Here is an 18,586-nt window from a genome sequence, read left to right on the forward strand (position 1 = left end):
GTCCCATCGGTGAGCTCCTCCGGCAGGCAAGGCTGCGTTGGCTGGGTCATGTAGCCCGCATGCCCAGCCACCGCATGCCTAAACAGCTTTTGTTCGGCCGGATCGAGGGGGCTAAACGGGCAGGGCACGGGCTAGAGAAGAGATGGAGTGATGTGGTACAGGAGGACGTGGAGCTGAGTGGACTTGCCGATGACTGGTACCAGCGGTGTCAAGATCGGCCTCAGTGGAGGAGGCTCGTGAAGGACGCTACTGGGCAGTTGGGGGCAGTCGCCCTCCAACAACAACGGAGGGCGGAGGAGCGACGCTCACAACAACGAACGGAGCGCCGGGTGGCTAAAGCACAGCAAGTTGGTACAGTAGGGGGCACAGGTGGTGCATCAGCCAGTTATCTCGGACATCTCAGTCAGTCGACCCGTGGCACCTGCTGGGTCTGCCCCGTGACCTCCTGTCAGCGGACGTTCGACACTTCACGTGGCCTCAAGGTGCACTTGACCTGGCACAAGCGTCGTGGTGACGTCACCGCCACTTAGTGGCGAATGGCGGTTGTTGTTGGTGGTGTTGGTGTTGTTGGTGGTATTGGTGGTGTTGTTGGTGTTGTTGGTGGTGTTGTTGGTGTTGTTGGTGGTGGTGGTGTTGGTGTTGTTGTTGGTGGTGGTGTTGGTGGTGTTGTTAGTGGCGAATGGCGGTTGTTGGTGTAGCCGAGGACGTCGCTCCACCGCGGAGGAGATGGAGCCATCGAGTGCGCCACCGCGTGTCGCGAGGTGGATCGTGCTGCTGGGACTGCGAGAGGTGGCGGCCACTCGGCTCAAAGCAGCCCTCGATCCATCCAGCAGTGGATTGGTCACGACATGACGAGGGTGACGCGACTCCTCCCTGTGGAGACGGAGCGATGGAATCGTCAACTCGCTGATGCATGGATTGTCACAGTGTGAGAGTGGATTGATCACGACGAGAGCCAACACTTAATCGCAGCCGTGTCATGTACAGATCAGTGCATGGAGGACGCTCCCTGTGGAGATGGAGCGATGGAATCTGCGCGTGTGCGCGTCGTGAGGGGGATTGGTATGGCGCGGAGCTTCATAGTTCATCGGATTCCTCTCCGCAGTCTCAATGAAGCTTCTGATGCGGCGACTTTGCTCAGGAGGCCATCCAGTGGCGGATCGATCATGGCTGGTGGCTGTGGTGACACCCCGCGTGTCCAATCCACTGCTGGATGACGGCCTCCCCACTAAACGTGCGACGTTGCCCCAATGTTGGCATGTGTTGTCGTTCGTGAGGGTTGTTTGACCATACTTCACCACGCTGGTCAGTGCGGGTCAGTGAAGTGATTGGGGTTGTTGGCACATTGTTATCAGCACTTATTATTTCCACTTTCAGTATGATTATGAATCAAGTGCCAGTTTTGACTTGTGAATGTCCATGAATGTGCGTGTCGCGCTGCGACCATCACGATCCAAAACGATCGATCCAGCACACGAACCCACGGGCTGATTCCATCGCTCCATCTCCCTCTGTACCGGAGCGATAATAAGTAGCAGGAACTCGAGCTGACGTCCTGCGGGCGCTACCAACCCCCCCCCCCCCCCCCCCCCACGAGCTGTAAATATAATCTGCGTCACTACCTACACGCAACGATAATTAGAAATGTACTCCCCACTTAGCTAAGCAGCATTAAGCCCGGCTCGTTTCTTGGATGGGATGCTGCCGGGCCCAACGGGGTGGTGTGTTCTAGGCCGCTGCGAGCCTGCGTGTCTGGCAGCAGGGAGTGTCATTCATCGTAATCAATTGTTGTACTGTACTGCTATGCTCCTCGGCGTACTCTCCCCACACTGACCAGCGTGGGCCATTAACACCCCACCCACCCACCCCTAGTAGGCATATGGCGTGTGGGTGGGAAGACGGCTATTCACGCACAACGAAACACATTCCTGCGGAGGGAGCTGGTAGGAACGTTGGGTTGCTCGGTCAATGGCCAGGGTCAACGGCGGCGTGGTGTATTCCGCAAATATGGCCGACTGTGAGGGCGGGCACAAGCCGGCGTGAGTAGGTTAAACGTTGAGTTTTATAAGGGCACCACGGGGTGACCAGCCCCTCCCCACCCTCCCCACCCAGCCCCTCCCCACCCTCCCCACCCAGCCCCTCCCCACCCAGCCCCATCCCTCCCACCCCCCACCCAGCCCCTCCCCACCCTGCATTTCTCCTTTGTATTATTATTGTATTGTTATTCTATTGTTTTTATTGTTTTTGTATTGGAATTGTATTGTTTTTGTAATGGTTTTTATCTCCTAAATGTGTGAACTGTATTTGACAGATAACCGAGCTAATATAAATATTCGTCCTCTTGAGCTGAAAGTCACTTTGTGTGAAATCATCACACATGGCCATGCATGTGTGTTAACTCTGCTTCACCTTTTAGGAATGTGAAATTTACAGCATTTGCTTACTGCCGTAAAACAGGAATATAGTACTAAATTATTTTAAAGGTACTTAAGATAATATAAATAAGGGTCCTGTCTCAAGTAGAAAGCTACATTACAGTAACTAACATTATTTATATTGTGCATAAATTCGCCCTGCCATGCGCCTGCATATTTGGAGTGTGAGTGTCTCTCTCCCCGTGGTCCTCCGGTTTTCCCCTCCACGTTTATAATCAACATCATACGTTTAGAGTATTTGGCAGCTATACATTTCCACACGACAAGCCACTTCGTTGAGCTATCATTTGTGGCCGGGTCGCTTCTGAAATAGTGCTAAACAGCTCAATGGACCTTACCTGGTAAAATAAGAAACTCATTTTTTCGAGTATGGAATTTCGAACACTTGGATCTAACCTGAAGAGATGGCTGTTTCCATGCGTGTGAGCAGAAAAACAATTAAGATTTCTTGCCCCGAGTGATATCATTTTCGCCACCAACCCGAACTTACCAGCGTGGTGAAGTATGGTTAAATGACCACCCACAAAAGGTGATGGGGAGCAGTGGATTAACAAAGCACTCTACGTGTGCAATGAGTAGTTTTCGCTTAATTTGGAAATTAGTTCACCCATACGTACTGGGTTTCCCGTTTCAAGTCCAATAAGCGGAGTCGTGGTGACGGCATACAACCCAAGCCACGGACTACACAGTTATAACCACTTTACTCTGCGCTCCATCATTGGGAGGGAATAGCAAAACTACAGACATTGGCATCAATCTCCTGAACGTATTGCCATCATACGCAATAATAGAATATTAGAGTCATGCATTTTGTGTACATGGAATTGTAATGATGAAAATATTACACGCTCTGGTGTGGTGCATGCCGAGATGCTGTCTGTTTATTAAGACCACGAGATGTGGTGGGTCAATGATACCTCATCACTACCTGTTGTGGTGTTTGAGCTTAGCAGCACTTGATAACTGGCTGCTGGTTTCATTATTGCGGACTGTAAGTGCAGTTTGGCCCTGTTACGTATGTAGGGTGCGAAAGAAGTTCAACATACTTACAATAGCAGTATACCTGATTCATCCTTGTTATTGGTTTTGGGCTTGAACATTGTTGTTGTTAGAAACATTATGCTCTCTGAAAGGTTTTGGTATGCAGTAGCCCGTACAGCAACAGTTACATTCCGTGTTTCATTCAGTTCTGAGGCGAATCTTCAAGGTGTGCACATCTTCCACATTCGTACGGCGCTGTCAGCATGAGCAAGGACACTGGTTGTGATGGCGTCTTCACATTGATCTTAAGCTATACGAAAGCTGCATGAAACCTGGGGGAATTATTGTGTTCCATAATTGATCAAAGATTACATTTTATGTGGAGTGAACGCTTGTCTTCCTCTCATGCCAGACGACTCCTCTCCGTGAATGCTTCTCACAACCGAGGATGTTCGTCATCGTCCTCAGTGGAGGGTCACTCATTCTCCTCTGAGGCACATCGCAGCTGCCTTTGACATTCCTCTCCGAAGACGCTGCTGGAGCCGTCAACCACAACGGAACACCAGAGGCGGCCTGATGCGCACAACTCATTCATGGATGCAAAGTTAAAGACGAGTCACAGTTACGCTCACTCAGGTTAATAACCAGGCTACAGTCTACATTATAGACTGTCTGTACACCCACCAAACTTAATAACCAGGCTACAGTCTACATTATAGACTGCCAGTACACTCACTCCGATTAAGAACCAGGCTACAGTCTACAAGAGTTTTTCTATTATTGTTTTCACTTTATTTATATTATTATTTGTTCTATCTACGTGACTTTACCGAAAAAAAAGAATATAGCCACAGTTAGTTACGACTGTGGTCATGCACCCAAACTGTGGACTGTGTTGTAGAAGGGGAAGCTCAAAACCACACCGGCTCTCTTCCGAAGTCCTCTCGTGGTGAGCTCCTGAAACATCATACCGCTGTGCGCAAGAATAGAATCGGGACGCCGTTCTTCATTCTCAAGTTCAGTTTTCCAAAAGCTCTCCAAACTGCTCTCGCTCACCTCGTTATCTCATCATTTTGACTCTGGCCTGACCTACATAATTGCCCTACGGTACACGTGCTCGCATGTGTTTTCCAGTTGTGTCCCTCCAACGAGTGTATTGTTTCGTTCAGAAAACTTGCCGTGCGTAATGTCGAGGAAAAAGTAAATGCTGCCTTTTGTAGTACGATAAAGGTAAAGCTTCTGGACCGGATATAATGATCCTAGACTTCGTCAAAGAAGACGAGCCTGCTTGTTGGGGTACAAAATTAGCTATTCCATTTGCGAACTGTTTACATTGAAATCGTATCCCTCAATTATAGATAAGGCCTCTATAGGTATGTACAAAAATAGAGACCAAGTCTGAATTAGTAAAATTACAGACCTATTGGCATCCTACGATGCGTGTAACGTGTTCACGATGATCATTTAGGGCAGAAAAATTGACAGTTTAGAGGCCAACCAACCGTGCGAACAAGCCGGATTTCGGAATGTTTTTCTTTCTACCATCAGTCACATACTATCAATAAGGTTTTGGAAAAAACTCATTAATATCAAACATCGTTATGCCCTACCTTTTGTATACTGCGAAAAGCTACTTGAAAAGGTAGGGGGAATTGATGCATTCTTCAAAGCTCTCATAAACCAAGGGCTCAATAAGAAATATCTTCAAGCTATAGAACAATTTACTATTTTGGAACAGTGGAACAGCTACACCGAAATTGCATAAAGTTGCAAAATACGTATCGGCGTGAGTCGGAAGCTCTCGCCAAAGTTATTCACAGCAACAGTCGAATGTTTTCCAAAAACTGCATTGGGGAATTGACGGGTTAAATATAAGTGGATGGATTTTTAACCATCTCAGAATTGCTGATGCTATCGTCGTTACAATAACCAATGGAAATGGATTCATCATCATCATTGCTAGTCCCTTAACCGTGGGGGTAGTGTAGGCGCCACTGATGCTTTGCCAATCGACCCGTCTCCACCTTTCGTCGCTCTTCTCTCTGCGGTGTGCGCAACGCCTTCCGCCCAAGTGCAAGAGGCTCCGTTTGTTCCCGTGACTGAATTGCAGTGAATTGTCGACGAACTCCACAAAGAAGCCTGTATAGTCGGCCTCAAGGTAATCGTCAGTAAAATGCTATCGCTTTCCAGGGCATAAAATAACGCCAACTCTACACAGTACAAGCAAATGTGGATCGTGACCCCCACTGCCCAAAGATGCGGATGGCACCGAGCCCTGGAGTTCTGCAATGTAATTGCGCTGAGATTGTGTTTGTGCCACTGAGATTGTGTCACTGAAGCTACATAAATTAAATGGTTAGGGTTGCACAATTCTACTTTAATTACTGTGTGTAAATCATACATTGGGTTTCCATTCAATTAATCTCACTCCGAAATTGCATTGCTTTCATGATGCGGCTCCTATGTCCCAAGAGTTTTATTTCTACCCCCCCCCACATGCGTAAGCAATTACTGAAATGAGTTTCCATCTTAGCGTGTAAAGGGTCATAAAATATCAAGGTTTAGCATTCTATTTTGCTTAAACTGGGGCCCTGTTGACTTTTCATTAGGTGCACAGTTATGTAAATATGCGTCACGGTGTACCCCATGCTTGGTGCTGCCGACCGATTGGCCTCGGAGGACCGGTTAGCAAAGAAGAGAGCTAATATTTGCAGTCAAGCACGCAAGACACGTAAAATGGGGCATCCCAAGTTTCCAATGCAAACGAAAAATTACTTCTAATCTCGCTGGGCTTTCACTGATCAAAAAACAAGATATTTCTGAAATGAGCCGAAGCTGAATGATTGGGACCATAAACATTTATTCCGTCCACTTTTATTGAATTTATATTCATCCTCGCCGGGCCCCGTGTGCGTTGGCTGAAGGCTGCCGAGCGCCGCATTACAATGAAGGCGGCATGAGTCACCCAGTCGAGGTGGGGGAGCCAGGGCGAGCGGGTGCGTAACGTGGGTGCGTCACCATGGCGACACCATCCTCAGTGCTGCTGCTGCTCCTCCTGCCGCTGCTGCTGTAGCGCAAACGCCCATTGACGTCTCTGCAGCCCGGCCAGCCTCTCCCTGGCGCCACCACCGTCCCGTCAAGCGGCGTGTCCTGGCAGCACTCCCCACCCAGCCGTCCCCTAGCATCGAGAGGTGCGGTGTCACGGAGGTGCTGGGGTGGTGGTCAACGGTACTGTGGTGTCGTGATGGTGCTGTGGTATCGTGGTGGTACTCTGATGGTCCTGTGGTATTGTGGTGATACTCTGATGGTGCTGTGGTGTCGTGGTGGTACTGTGGTGGTACTGTGGTGGTACTCTGGTGGTGCTGTGGTGGTGCTCTGATGGTACTGTGGTGTCGTGGTAGTACTCTGATGGTGCTGTGGTGGTACTCTGATGGTACTGTGGTGGTACTGTGATGGTGCTGTGGTGTTGTGGTGGTACTGTGATGGTGCTGTGGTATCGTAGTGGTACTCTGATGGTGCTGTGGTACTGTGGTGGTACTCTGATGGTACTGTGGTGTCGTGGTGGTACTCTGATGGTACTGTGGTGGTACTGTAATTGGTACCGTGGTACTGTGGTGATACTGTTATGGTTTTGTGGTATTGCGGCGGTATTGGAATAGTACTGTGGGTATCGTGGTGGTTTTGTGATGATCCTGTGGTGTCGTGGTGGTACTCTAATGATACCGTGGTATTGTGGTGGTACTGTGATGATACTGTGGTGTTCGTGGTGGTGTTGCCATCATGTTGTCATGGTATTCTGATTATGTTGTGCCATGGCTGGTGTTTTATGGCACTCTGCATTGTGGTAGTGATGTTATGGTACTGTGGTGGGGGCTGTCGTGGTTTTTTTCCATGGCACTGTGGTATTGGCATCATTTTGTCAGGATATCCGCTTGTTGAGAATGCGGTGGGGATGTCAGCTTGTTGTTGGCGTGGTGTTGTTTAAGTGCATCTGAGATAATGTGGGGGAGGTGATCCGTTGAGGCTGGTGAGGCAGGGTGGTCGAGGTGGTATTGCGCTCGAGTGGTTTTGTTTAGGTTATCTGGTGTCATCACGCTGACGTTGGTGTGGTCTTTGTTGCGGTACAGCGTGGTGGTGGTGGTGTCACGGTCCACTGACGTTATTGTGGTCAGATCTTTGATTCATGTAACAGCTGGTCTTCTATCCAAAACGTAAATTAGAGTTTGTGATGATTAGCAATTAAGTCCAGGTTATGGCTAGGTTTAGGACTGTGTTTGTGTACAATGTTTAGGTTATGCCTAAATCTAGGAGTGGGCCCATTACCTGTGACCAATGTGAATGTTATATCCAGGCCTTGGGTTAAAACTGATCAAAATTAATGTTCATGTTATGGCTGAGTCTGGGGGATAGCTCTAAGTTTAGCAGCAATGGTGTGATTTTTAGATAAGTGTTTGCACTATTCTGAAACGTGAGCATTGTGTCGGGTTGTCACTCGTTCTAATTAAGCGTAGCCGCTGTGTTTTTTTCTTACACGGGCCCCCGACGGCGTGGGCCTTCCCACGGCAACCTCTCATTTATTTTGTGAGCCGTGCGCGGCGTGACGCAGATTTCTGTCAGAAAGGCAAACGACAGAGAGCGCCACACGGTGAATTTCCACGGTGAATTTCCGCACCCTATTGTGGCGTTTATTTTGAAAGCCCCCCTACCCCCCGTGCCGCATTTATCAGGTGTCCTGGTAAATGAAGAAACTCACGGGTCTAAGTGGGATCTTACCTGGTTATAAAGGTCATCTATCTATCTTACTCCTGCCGTCATCATCATAATGATCATTAATATTTATTATGCATGTAATTATTCATCGCAAAAAAAGTATTCTTACATTCTTATGTTGATGATGATTCACACATTTATTACTCGAGTCGATTTATGCAAACAATACACACATCGTACGCCTGGCATTGAGTTTAGGTTCATTAAGAGCAGCTGGTGTGACGACAAATGAGACGGAACAAATGGGAAATGGGTATAAATGAGTCGGTTAAAAGGAGGCCAGAAATATGTTTCTTGAATTGGAATTGCAGCCCCAAATGGTGACATTTCGTCAGATCGCACGGGAGAAATCGTAACGTGTCCTTAATTCATTATAGCCTGATTTAATGTTTACCACGAGTGTGATCTTGCCTCCTCTAAACTTGGTAAAATGTTGAAACTGTCAGTCAGGCAGGGTCTTTTATTTAACAAGGATAATATGATATAGTGACATCAGATCGCACAGGAGAACTTCTTTCGCGCCGTACGTAGCCATCAGTGCTAATCGGATGTGCGAGATAAACCCACTGAGATGGACGAAACGTGGCCCTGTTTGCAAGGGCGACCTGGGTTGCATCAAGGTTGTTTCATTTGTAGCGTATTCCCGCTCCGAATTTTAGGCACGTACATATATTAACCTGTGTTCTTAGACGGAGTTATTTATCCACTTGCGCAATACATCCATACCAGAAATGCTAAATTGTGACATTCCCGCAAGTATAAGCTCGTGTGGTACCATAGTTGCGCGCATTGAAAACCAACCACTCGACAGGAGCTAATGATTCTCCGCAAGCTCGCACCTTGTCAGACGCGGGGTTAATAGATTCACACCTTGTCTTTAAGTGTTGCCATGATTGCACGAGGCGTCGCGTCACGTGCCAGGGGCGCACGTAGCCTGGACACGATACAAATTATCGCTGCCGGGTGACGTGAAGTCGGTGACCCCCCGGCGTGGGTCGCAAGCGATCGAGTGACTGACAGATGGGCAGGTCAAGCGTGCTGCTCGAGAGGGTTCAGAAGATGTCAGTTGTCCCACGAGTGGGAGGTGGTCTGGTTGTGTCAGAGGTCAGAGTATTGAGCTGGCATTGCTGAAGATACTGGGTTTGAATCCGCACAGCCACCCGCGATTACTGATGGTCACGGCATGCTCCCCAATGGATGCTCAAAGAAAACCCTGGTATTAAATCCAGTATTTGGGGTTAGTTTGGTTACCTTCCAGCTCTGATAATAGAAATATCGGTTTTGCCTCTCATGCGACAACACATGACTTTGTAGCAGGGCGGGTAGGGAAAGTGTTACCCCCTAATGTCGAGGGAAATTCCAAGAGCAGTTTTGTGATATCTGCTTCCACGCGCCATTTTCTAACATTGTTGACTCACTGCTCTGCAGGACTTCTGAATCGATTATTAGTCTCATGACGTGTCACCGTCTCGTGACGTGTTACCGATAGCACGATTTTGACAAAATTTGGGGAAACGACAACCATTTTACAAAATAAATATCCGTGTGTAGATGGATGGGCTGGTGAGCACCTGTATGATTCCTTGGCTACTGGCTGTCAGCTCGTCCATGATCGGGTCGTAGTGTTTAAGCTATGAGCAGATGTTGTGCCTTTGTGGAGGGTCCTGCTTGGGGTGTCTGGAGTGCCCGAGAAAACCCCATGCAACCTTGGAAATGCCACAAGATCGACCCAATACAGGTAGTCCCCGAGTTACGACGGTCCGACTTTCGATATTTCGATCTTACGATGGCAATAGCGATACGACAAAATTGAAAAATATTTTAAATTTCGCGCGGAAGGCAAACGCAGCAGCGTACGAGGTATGCATCTCCCGCCTTGTGTTCAATGCATGTGAAAAGTTTTTATAGCAGATAGGATTGTTTTCTGAAAAAACTTTCTATTAAATTGCAGTTCATATAGGTAGGCTAAGAATTTACCTTGTTTTTTTACTTTACATTTCACTGTGCAATACAGTATTGTAATTAATAAATACATACAGTATATAGTTTATCCAGTACGGTACTGTAAATTGCTCTGTTTTGCTAAATTATCACCATTCTTTAAGACTCCTGGATAGGCCATCTTCGATTTACGATATTTTTGACTTACGATAGGGTCGTCGTAACGCATCTCCATCGCAAGTAGAGGACTACCTATATGCCTCTACTTTCGGTCGTCCACTGCATCTTTTTCGCTCCATTCATCCTGCACTACTGCTCGCGGCAGAACTCCGCAGAACGACTCACAACCTCCTCTCGACACCAAGGAGCAGGACCGTCATTGCCAGCGTCGTTACTTCGTGAAAGCGGCCCCCGCCATCTGGAACACGGCCATCATCATCATCGTCGTCCCGCTGCTGCTCATTCACAGCAGCAGAGCAGCGTTCAATCCACACCTCCTTTAAGAAGAGACACATGAAGGCCCCAGTCTCTCTCTCGCCTGACTTTAGAACGACGCTGAGCTTGGCTCTTCGCCTCAGTCACGGTCATGTATGTCTATGAAATATTGTGCGTGTTATAAATTACATGATTAACATTATAGATCGGTCACTCTCGCAAATGAGATTCTGCTGGTCTCACGAGTTCTCACCTCGCTAAACAAATAGACCCGGCGCTCCAGGTAGGTCATTAAACTGCTTGCTGTCACCTAGGAGTGGACCATTCAGCTCAGCGCAGGAGGGGCACTTCATTGCTGTGTGGCACGCACATGTCCTTTGTTGTGCTGACATTCCAAAGCGATGTAGGGCACTGTAGGGAAACACATTAGTATCATCGGTGTGATGATACAAATGTATACATTTGCCCTGGAAAGTCTCGTAGAGTCTTCACGTTTTTGGGATGGGTGGCCAATTTTATTTCTTGTCATTGGTCCCAGTTTTATTCCAAGCCAATATTCTGTTGAGTGTTTGAGCGGACATCTTCTTGGTTCTTTCGGTAAAGTCACGTAGAAGGGAAGTAATAAAATAATAAAAATAAAACATAATAAAATAATTCTCACGATGTTTCGGCCACAACGCAAGCAGCCGTCCTCAGACCTGGTTTTCACCTGAGGACGGCTGCTTGCGTTGTGGCCGAAACGTCGTGAGAATTATTTTATTATGTTTTATTTTTATTATTTTATTACTTCCCTTCTACGTGACTTTACCGAAAGAACCAAGAAGATGAATCCCTGCAGTCACGAAAGCTTTAAATCGAAAAATGTTTGAGCAGACATTGGCATTTAGCTCCTGGACATTTTGCCATACACAAGAAAACAATAAAATTGTGGATTTTTGAGAACACTATCCACTTAGCTGAAATAATCTACTTACTGTGTTGCCTTTAAGACACACCTAGCTTCCCTGCATGTGGCGTGTCACACAGGTGGTAGCTTGATTTACATGTGATCAAACAGCCTTTCTTCGACTTTGCTTTATATTGATAATTAAAGTCTATAACATGACAAGAAAACCCATCACAACAGAGACGGTGCAGGCTGCATTACAAGTTGATTGAACAGCACACACAGAGGTGTGCATTGCATGTACAGAAGCTCCTCACACTTATGTGTCGAGCATTCTTGTCGGTTAGCCATTCTTGTTCATGCCTGTCCAGCTTTTGGCTGTGGGTTTTGTGGTTAATTGTCTGATACTGTAAAATAACCACATTTTAAATTGTACTAAACATTTTTTACTTTACCAGGTAAGGCCCACTGAGCTATGTAGCTCTTTTTCAGAAGTGACCTGGCCACAAATGATAGCTCAACGAAGTGGCTTCACCTTCACATGTGGACAATTATATGTCAGCCAAATACCCGAAACCAGCGGTCCCCAATCTTTTTGGCACCAGGGACCGGTTTTGTGGAAGACAATTTTATCACGGACGGGTGGGGGGGGGTCATCATTGGGTCTTTCCCCCTTTTCAAAGAAGCTCTCCAGCGACGTTTGTTTTTTACTCATTGTGGCTACTAGGGGCTAGAGCTTGCGGGCTTACCAACACTGTGACTGAGACGAGTGCGCAGTGCGGGAAAGAGGCGTGGACCGAAGTGGTAAATAATATAATTGGCGCGGGCCACGCGCGGACTCACAGCTCTCACCTCCTGCTGCTATGCGGCCCGGTTCCTAACAGGCCACGGACCGGTACCGGTCCGCGGCCCGGGAGTTGGGGACCCCTGCCCTAAACGCATGTTGATTCTAAATGTGGAAGTAAAAAACTCGAGGTCCTGGTGAAAATTCCACGCAACCACAGGGAGAGCACGCAAACTCCAAAAATACGGGCGTGAAGGTTGGGATCAAACCCGCGACCTCCTGTATACCTGGCGAGGTAGTTAACATCTCGGCATCGTGGCGCCACGGTGGCGAGATGTAACACCTGCTCGCCTTGTATCCATCGTCATTGCGTTTGTCACTGCGTTGACAACAAACATTGCTCCAATCTACCCATATGAAGATTTTTTCAGTTTGAAGAAAAAAACAAAATCGCATTTTGTAACTCCTGCTGCTCTCAACTTCCTGCTCTTCTGCATTCCTTTTGCGCTAAGATCACTTTATTCCCAGGAGCCTTCGCTGCTTAGCTGTTATGAAAAATGCATATTAAAAAAAGGTTTAAATTAAAAGATTGAACTTTTATCACGTTACGAAACATTTTGATGCCATGAAAGGAGCATTTACGGTTCGCCAGATGAGGGTGGATGGAAAGCGGTCGCCTTGGCAGGAACTTTCGCAACACCGCACTGCTGCAGCTCTGTGTGCGTGAGTGGCTTCGTGTCTGGACAATAACAACGTTTCCATTGCAAACAAAAAAATATGTTTTTGCAAAGAGGCCTTTTTCGCATTTTTTTTCATTACAAAGCCTTCTGCCAGCTGGGTTAACTTCACAGTAAAACAAGAACGACAAGGAAAAAAGACACATGCAAGCGTGACAAACAAAAAATGCCCGTTGAGATCAAGTATGTTAATTTATGTGTTTGGCATGTGTTTAATCTTTCGGAAAACAATGTGGTCAGAATATTTTCACGTAAGCGTCCCACACCTGGGAGCCATGCCTAATGCCCTCATTCGCCAAGCTCATTACTGGTTGACATTGACTTTAGAACTGCTCTCCAGCCAGAGGACCTCTGCGGTATCCTCTGCAGCTGTCCGTGACTTGGCCGTTTTGTTCCTCGTTGCGTGGCCGCACTGTAAGTCAGGTGCTCTCTCCGTGTCTTTCAGGTTGGCCAGGTCGCCCTCGTAAGCCGTGACACCAGGACGACTTCCTCTTCGCAGAAGAGAATGAACTTTGCTTCATAAAACCCTCGGCAGCTCCACCCTTACCTCTTGGCACCGGCCTCTGAAAATGGACCACATGAAGGCGCATCCTGCTAAATCATAAAACAAATCTGGGGTCCGCTCGGTGACGTGTGGTGGATTCGGCGTCGACTCTAGATCGACACGGCGTTTTTTAAAATATTATTATAAGTACGGCCTCTTGCTCCCCGCGAGCTGGTTTTAAATATCATTTTGAGTGAGGCACGCCCCGTGACGCTGCTGAGCATTCACGTTCTGCGCGGGGGCCCCTTCCCACCGCCGCACTCAGACTCAGCCTGCGAGCCGCCGCTTAGCCTGCCCTGTCCCGCGCAGAGCCATGCTTCCATTGGTGCTGGTGGTGGCCTGTACGTGCTGGCTGCTGGCAGCGGTCGCGCCTGCCGACACGAGCCTGCACAGGTAAGAAGCGCCACACACGTACACATGCCAGTGTTGGCACCGGGTGTCTCGCGTTTTGTGTCCGTGAGAGTTCGTTTAGCATCACGCGTTTCAGCAATGGCTAACCTCAGTAGCGAGTGATGAAGAGTCTTGAGACCCGATGAGGATTCTTTGGGTCAATTTACACTGATAGTGTGCAAACTTTTCAGTCAATGGCCCTTTTTAAGACAAGCCTATGGGATCCTATCAGTCTGATAGAATGGACAAGTTCAGAGGTGGTACAGTTTTAAGAAATGATGTAAGCTCTACCATGAAGAAGGGCTAATATCCTCACACGTTTGCGTAATGTTTATTTTGCAGTCAGAATCGAGCGTTAATCGGTGACGGTAGTGAGTTCTATTGATTTGCGCTTGCACACCGCTGCCAGCGTGCGGTCCATTTACAATTATTGGACAGAGGCACCAGTTGCTAGTTGGACAGTGGTGGTGGAAGGCTGTACGTGGATAATCATTTACAGACCCTGAGGGTTCAAATGTTCGTTTTGTCCTGCGTGATGGATACCCACGCGGCTTGAGTGACGTGTGTGTTTCGCATAAATTCTAACGTCGCTGGTTTGGTGTTTCCCATTAAATCTCAGGCCCCCTCTGGTTTGATGTGTTTCCCATGAAATCTCACGCCCACTGGTTTGAACCTCCTTTTTGCCTCACCAAAACAACCGTCCTGAACCTTTAACTTGCATACGCGACTTAGACCTTGATTTCTGCAACGGTTTAAATTACAATCGTAAACTGCCGGAGTTAAATGCGTCGGTTTTATTTTCATTTTGTGCTTGTGCACTTCTACACAACACATAAATCAATTATTATTATTCACAGCAGATACATAACTTACTAAGAAGGGCCATTGCCAAAAATGTCGCCTATTACATTTTTTTTCCTTTTAAGGCCACGGTGTTATTGACGAACGTGTTGAGTTTTCTCTCAATCGTGCTTTTGCACCACTGCCAAAGCAGCTTCACGATGTAATTTAATCTTTTGTGAAGGTTCCTCTAAATTCTGAGACATCCGTGAAAGTGCAATAGCAGTCACAGGACCTTGATTTCTAGTTTTAAGTCTGATTTGAAATCATGGGCTCTCGGTGAGAATATTTTTCTTTTAATACAATTTTGTTTTGTGTACTGATGAATGTGCCACTGTTTTTAATGTATGATGGCATGTTGTACCTTTCATGGACGTACCGTGAAGGATGTTGGGTGTATGTGTTTATGTGTACTCGGCATATGTAATGATTAATTGCCCACACCTTCTATCACGGCCACGGTTTGTTAAATTGGTACCCATTCTGGAATCCGATTGGATTCAAGTTAATGAATGTTTCATCTCGTCCGTGCTGTTTTGTGGAGTCCCCTTTGCTCCACTGGCCTGAATGTAACATCCGCACGTAATTTTCACAACTATTCAACTCTTACATGCACAATTCAATGCACAGGTGTGTCCTGGGCATAATAGTGACCGAAATAGATGAATCAATGAGTCGCTCAGTGCCTATTGGGTCCTATTGGATTGTGCATTGTTGGACGCCTGATCGCTGTGGAAACGGCTTGTTGTGATTGTTATCAGGCGTCGAGTGGGCGGGGCGGGAGTCGACTCCAAGTGCTCCGTGACTGCCGCCGCCCAGGACGCGGGCGACGCGACGGAGTTCACCTACGACGTGCAGATGCCGGCCGTCCGTCCGCAAAAGGTGGCCCGACCCGTCGTGCGTCCCCCGTCGGGGAAGACAAGCGCACGCACGTTAACTCTCGTCTGCACGTTAACTCTCGTCTGCACGTTAACTCTCGTCTGCACGTTAACTCTCGTCCGCGTTCCGGTCCACGCCCGGCTTGTAAAGCCCGGCTGAGGGAGCATTGTTATGACGGCGTTAATAAGCACGCTAGAAATCAGTTGGCGCACGGTTTTTATTTAACCGGGTGAGGCCCCATTTTGATTCGGTGTCTCTTGCAAAAGGGTGTTTTGAATAGCCTGCTTCAATGTAAAACTGTCTCAACCCATCGCTACCGACCGATGTGTGCACACTCCCCCTCTTTCACAACCCCCACCATTACCCACTCACACTGTCTTACTCGAATCCGCTTACTTTAGCCCAGAGTTGCCAGGTCTTCTGGTAAAACACAAATAATGTCAATGCCTTTAAAGAGACGCCCAAAACAGGAAGGGGTGGGGTCTGAAGAGGAAGGGGCAGGGCCTAAAGAGGAGGGGAGGGAGGGAAAACAAAACCCAAATCTTCAACTGGAGATTTCCTTCAACCGTGAACTTTCCCGTTGATTTCAGGAAATGAGAACGTGGAGTCAAAACCAGTTGAGCAGGAAAGCAAAAATATGATGCGGCCACAGGCCAGCTCGTAGACTTTCAATACCTGCATGAGTGTCATTAAGTATTTGTCTACAGTAGTCCCTCGGTTAACGTTTTTAATCCATTCCACGAAAAAAACTGTGAACCGAAATAACTGTTAATGTAATGTAGGAATTGCATGTTAAAAGCATGAATCCGTTCCACTTGCAAGCGCTCGGATTGGCCGACATTGGCGCCCGCATGTCTAGCGTAAACATACCGTGAATCAACATTTTTGCGTTAGTCGAAATCATGAGAGTCCTATGGGAGGCGAAACGCTCACTGAAAAAGCCGTTAACCGATGTCACTGTAAACCGAGGGACTACTGTATTGACAACCCTAAACATCCTCACCAATGAGATGTTCCATCTCCCAAAGGATTATGCAGTTAAAATATTTAAATATATTTTTTAAGAATTCCAGCCTCAAACTAGCTTGGCTTCTGAGATCTGTTAGGTTATATAGGCCAAGGTTGAATAGTTTTGTTTTTACTTCGGTTGAAAAAAGTTTCAAAATGTGTTATGTTGGCATGATGCCAGACTGTTCCTTCTGTGTAATATTAGAAGTTATATCCTGAACGTTTCCAACAAACCATGAGAAATATTTATTTGAGTTTTCGTATTTACTTGTGATTGTAATTGTTGCTTACAAATCCAACTTCCACGCTGCAGTTCAGCACTTGAGAGGGAGAACATGGGCTGATAAATAGCAAACTGGATGATTGGTGAAAGAAATATTCAAAGTAATAATATTATTGGTTCTTTCGGTAAAGTCACGTAGAAGGGGAATAATACAATTATAAAATAAAACAATTAAATTCTCACGACGTTTCGGCCACAACGCAAGCAGCCGTGCTCAGGTGAAGAGCAGAGCTCTTGGTGAAGAGCAGAGCAGAGCTCTTCACCTGAGGACGCTGTCCAAAAAGACAGCGTCCTCATTGGGACGCTGTCTTTCCGGCAGCTCTGCTCTTCACCTGAGGACGGCTGCTTGCGTCGTGGCCGAAACGTCGTGGAAAGTTTATTATGTGAAATTTTTATTATTTTATTATTTCCCTTCTACGTGACTTTACCGAAAGAACCAAGAATATGAATCCCTTCAGTCACGAAAGCTTTAAATCGAAATTTAATATATTATTTTGTAAGAAGAAACATTTTTGGTGTTGTTTTTTTTTAATCCGGGTATTTCTAAATGTTCCTTGAGAGTAGACTTTGTAATTTAACGATCCTTAAAGTGCGCTCAACTCGACACATTCTTCAATAACACTGTGGCATTAAGAGGAAATATATATAATAGGCAACGTTTCAGGAAATAACCCTTCTTCACACGTGTACATAGGCCCCTTGGTGTAAAGTGCAGTCTCCAACTCTCTCTGACTTGCCTATTTACATGCTTTAGCCAAGGTTGGCTGTTGCCGAAAACTTTGCTGATTTTGTATTTTTCCTTTCAAGGCGTTTGGTGTTATTGACGAATGCGAGATGTTAAGTGTCCTTGTGCACCACTGCCAATGCGGTAGCAGCTTCACCAAATAATTTGTTCAGGATCACTGTGAATATTAGAACCACATCAGTAAACCACGTCCTCGGCCAGCCGGAGCTATTCTTTTCTCCTTTGCCGCTAACTAACTTCCAAACCCGTGAACTCCGTGAACTCTACATTGTCTCTTAACGAGCGGCAAGCAAGTGTTTTTGCCGGAACTTACAACGACTGACGCTCACAGCATACGCGAAAGGAACGCAACAGCGGCACGACGACACGAACGGCATTCCCCCATTTAACATTTGACCCGCTCAGCTTCTCTGAGACAACATGGGCGTTCCCAGGAGCGATGCTTAGACCGTGTTTCTCTCGTGCCGCGCGCTGCGTGGCGTGTGTGTGTGTGTCTGTCTTGCAGCAAGATGCCTACCTTTGCTCCATGGTGCCTATGCCTTCCCCTCGGACCATGTACATCGGTGAGCCTATGTCACGCCACGGTCGCGCGCATCGATCAGCGTGTGTTGCATGGTCACGTGATTTACAATGCTGCACGGCTGCATTTTTTTATTCGTATGATTATGCTTATTTAAACTATTAAAATTAGAAACTATTTTTTACTTTAGCAGGTAAGGCCCACTGAGCGTTATAGCTCTTTTTCAGAAGCAACTTGGCCAGAAATGATAGCTCAACGAAGTGGCTTATCACGTGAAAACTTAACGCAGCCAAATGCTCAAAGCGCATGTTTCTAAAACGTGGAGGGAAAAGACCAGAGGGCTCGGAGAAAAATCCACACGACCACAGGGAGAACATGCAAACTCCAAATATACAGCAGGTGTTAGGG

At 47.0% G+C, this 18,586-nt stretch overlaps 1 long non-coding RNA gene across 7 annotated transcripts in view; it reads left to right on the forward strand.

Annotated features, from left to right (window-relative positions):
• LOC133354249 (uncharacterized) overlaps positions 1-18,222 on the forward strand; it is a 21,163-nt gene extending 2,941 nt beyond the window's left edge. For 2 of the 7 annotated variants that reach the window (XR_009756557.1, XR_009756556.1), the window contains exons 2-5: positions 3,829-4,052; positions 13,415-13,906; positions 15,505-15,625; positions 18,164-18,222. This is a non-coding gene — a long non-coding RNA (uncharacterized LOC133354249). Of the gene's footprint in view, positions 1-698; positions 929-3,828; positions 4,053-5,996; positions 6,608-13,414; positions 13,907-15,504; positions 15,626-18,163 lie in introns of those variants that run through there. The other 5 variants (XR_009756555.1, XR_009756554.1, XR_009756559.1 and 2 more) reach the window with 4 other exon arrangements.
• The last annotated feature ends 364 nt before the right edge of the window (positions 18,223-18,586 follow it).

This window comes from Lethenteron reissneri, chromosome 46 (assembly GCF_015708825.2).
Source record: "Lethenteron reissneri isolate LAM-NWPU_2019-01 chromosome 46, ASM1570882v1, whole genome shotgun sequence".
Classification (NCBI taxonomy): Eukaryota; Metazoa; Chordata; class Hyperoartia; order Petromyzontiformes; family Petromyzontidae; genus Lethenteron; species Lethenteron reissneri.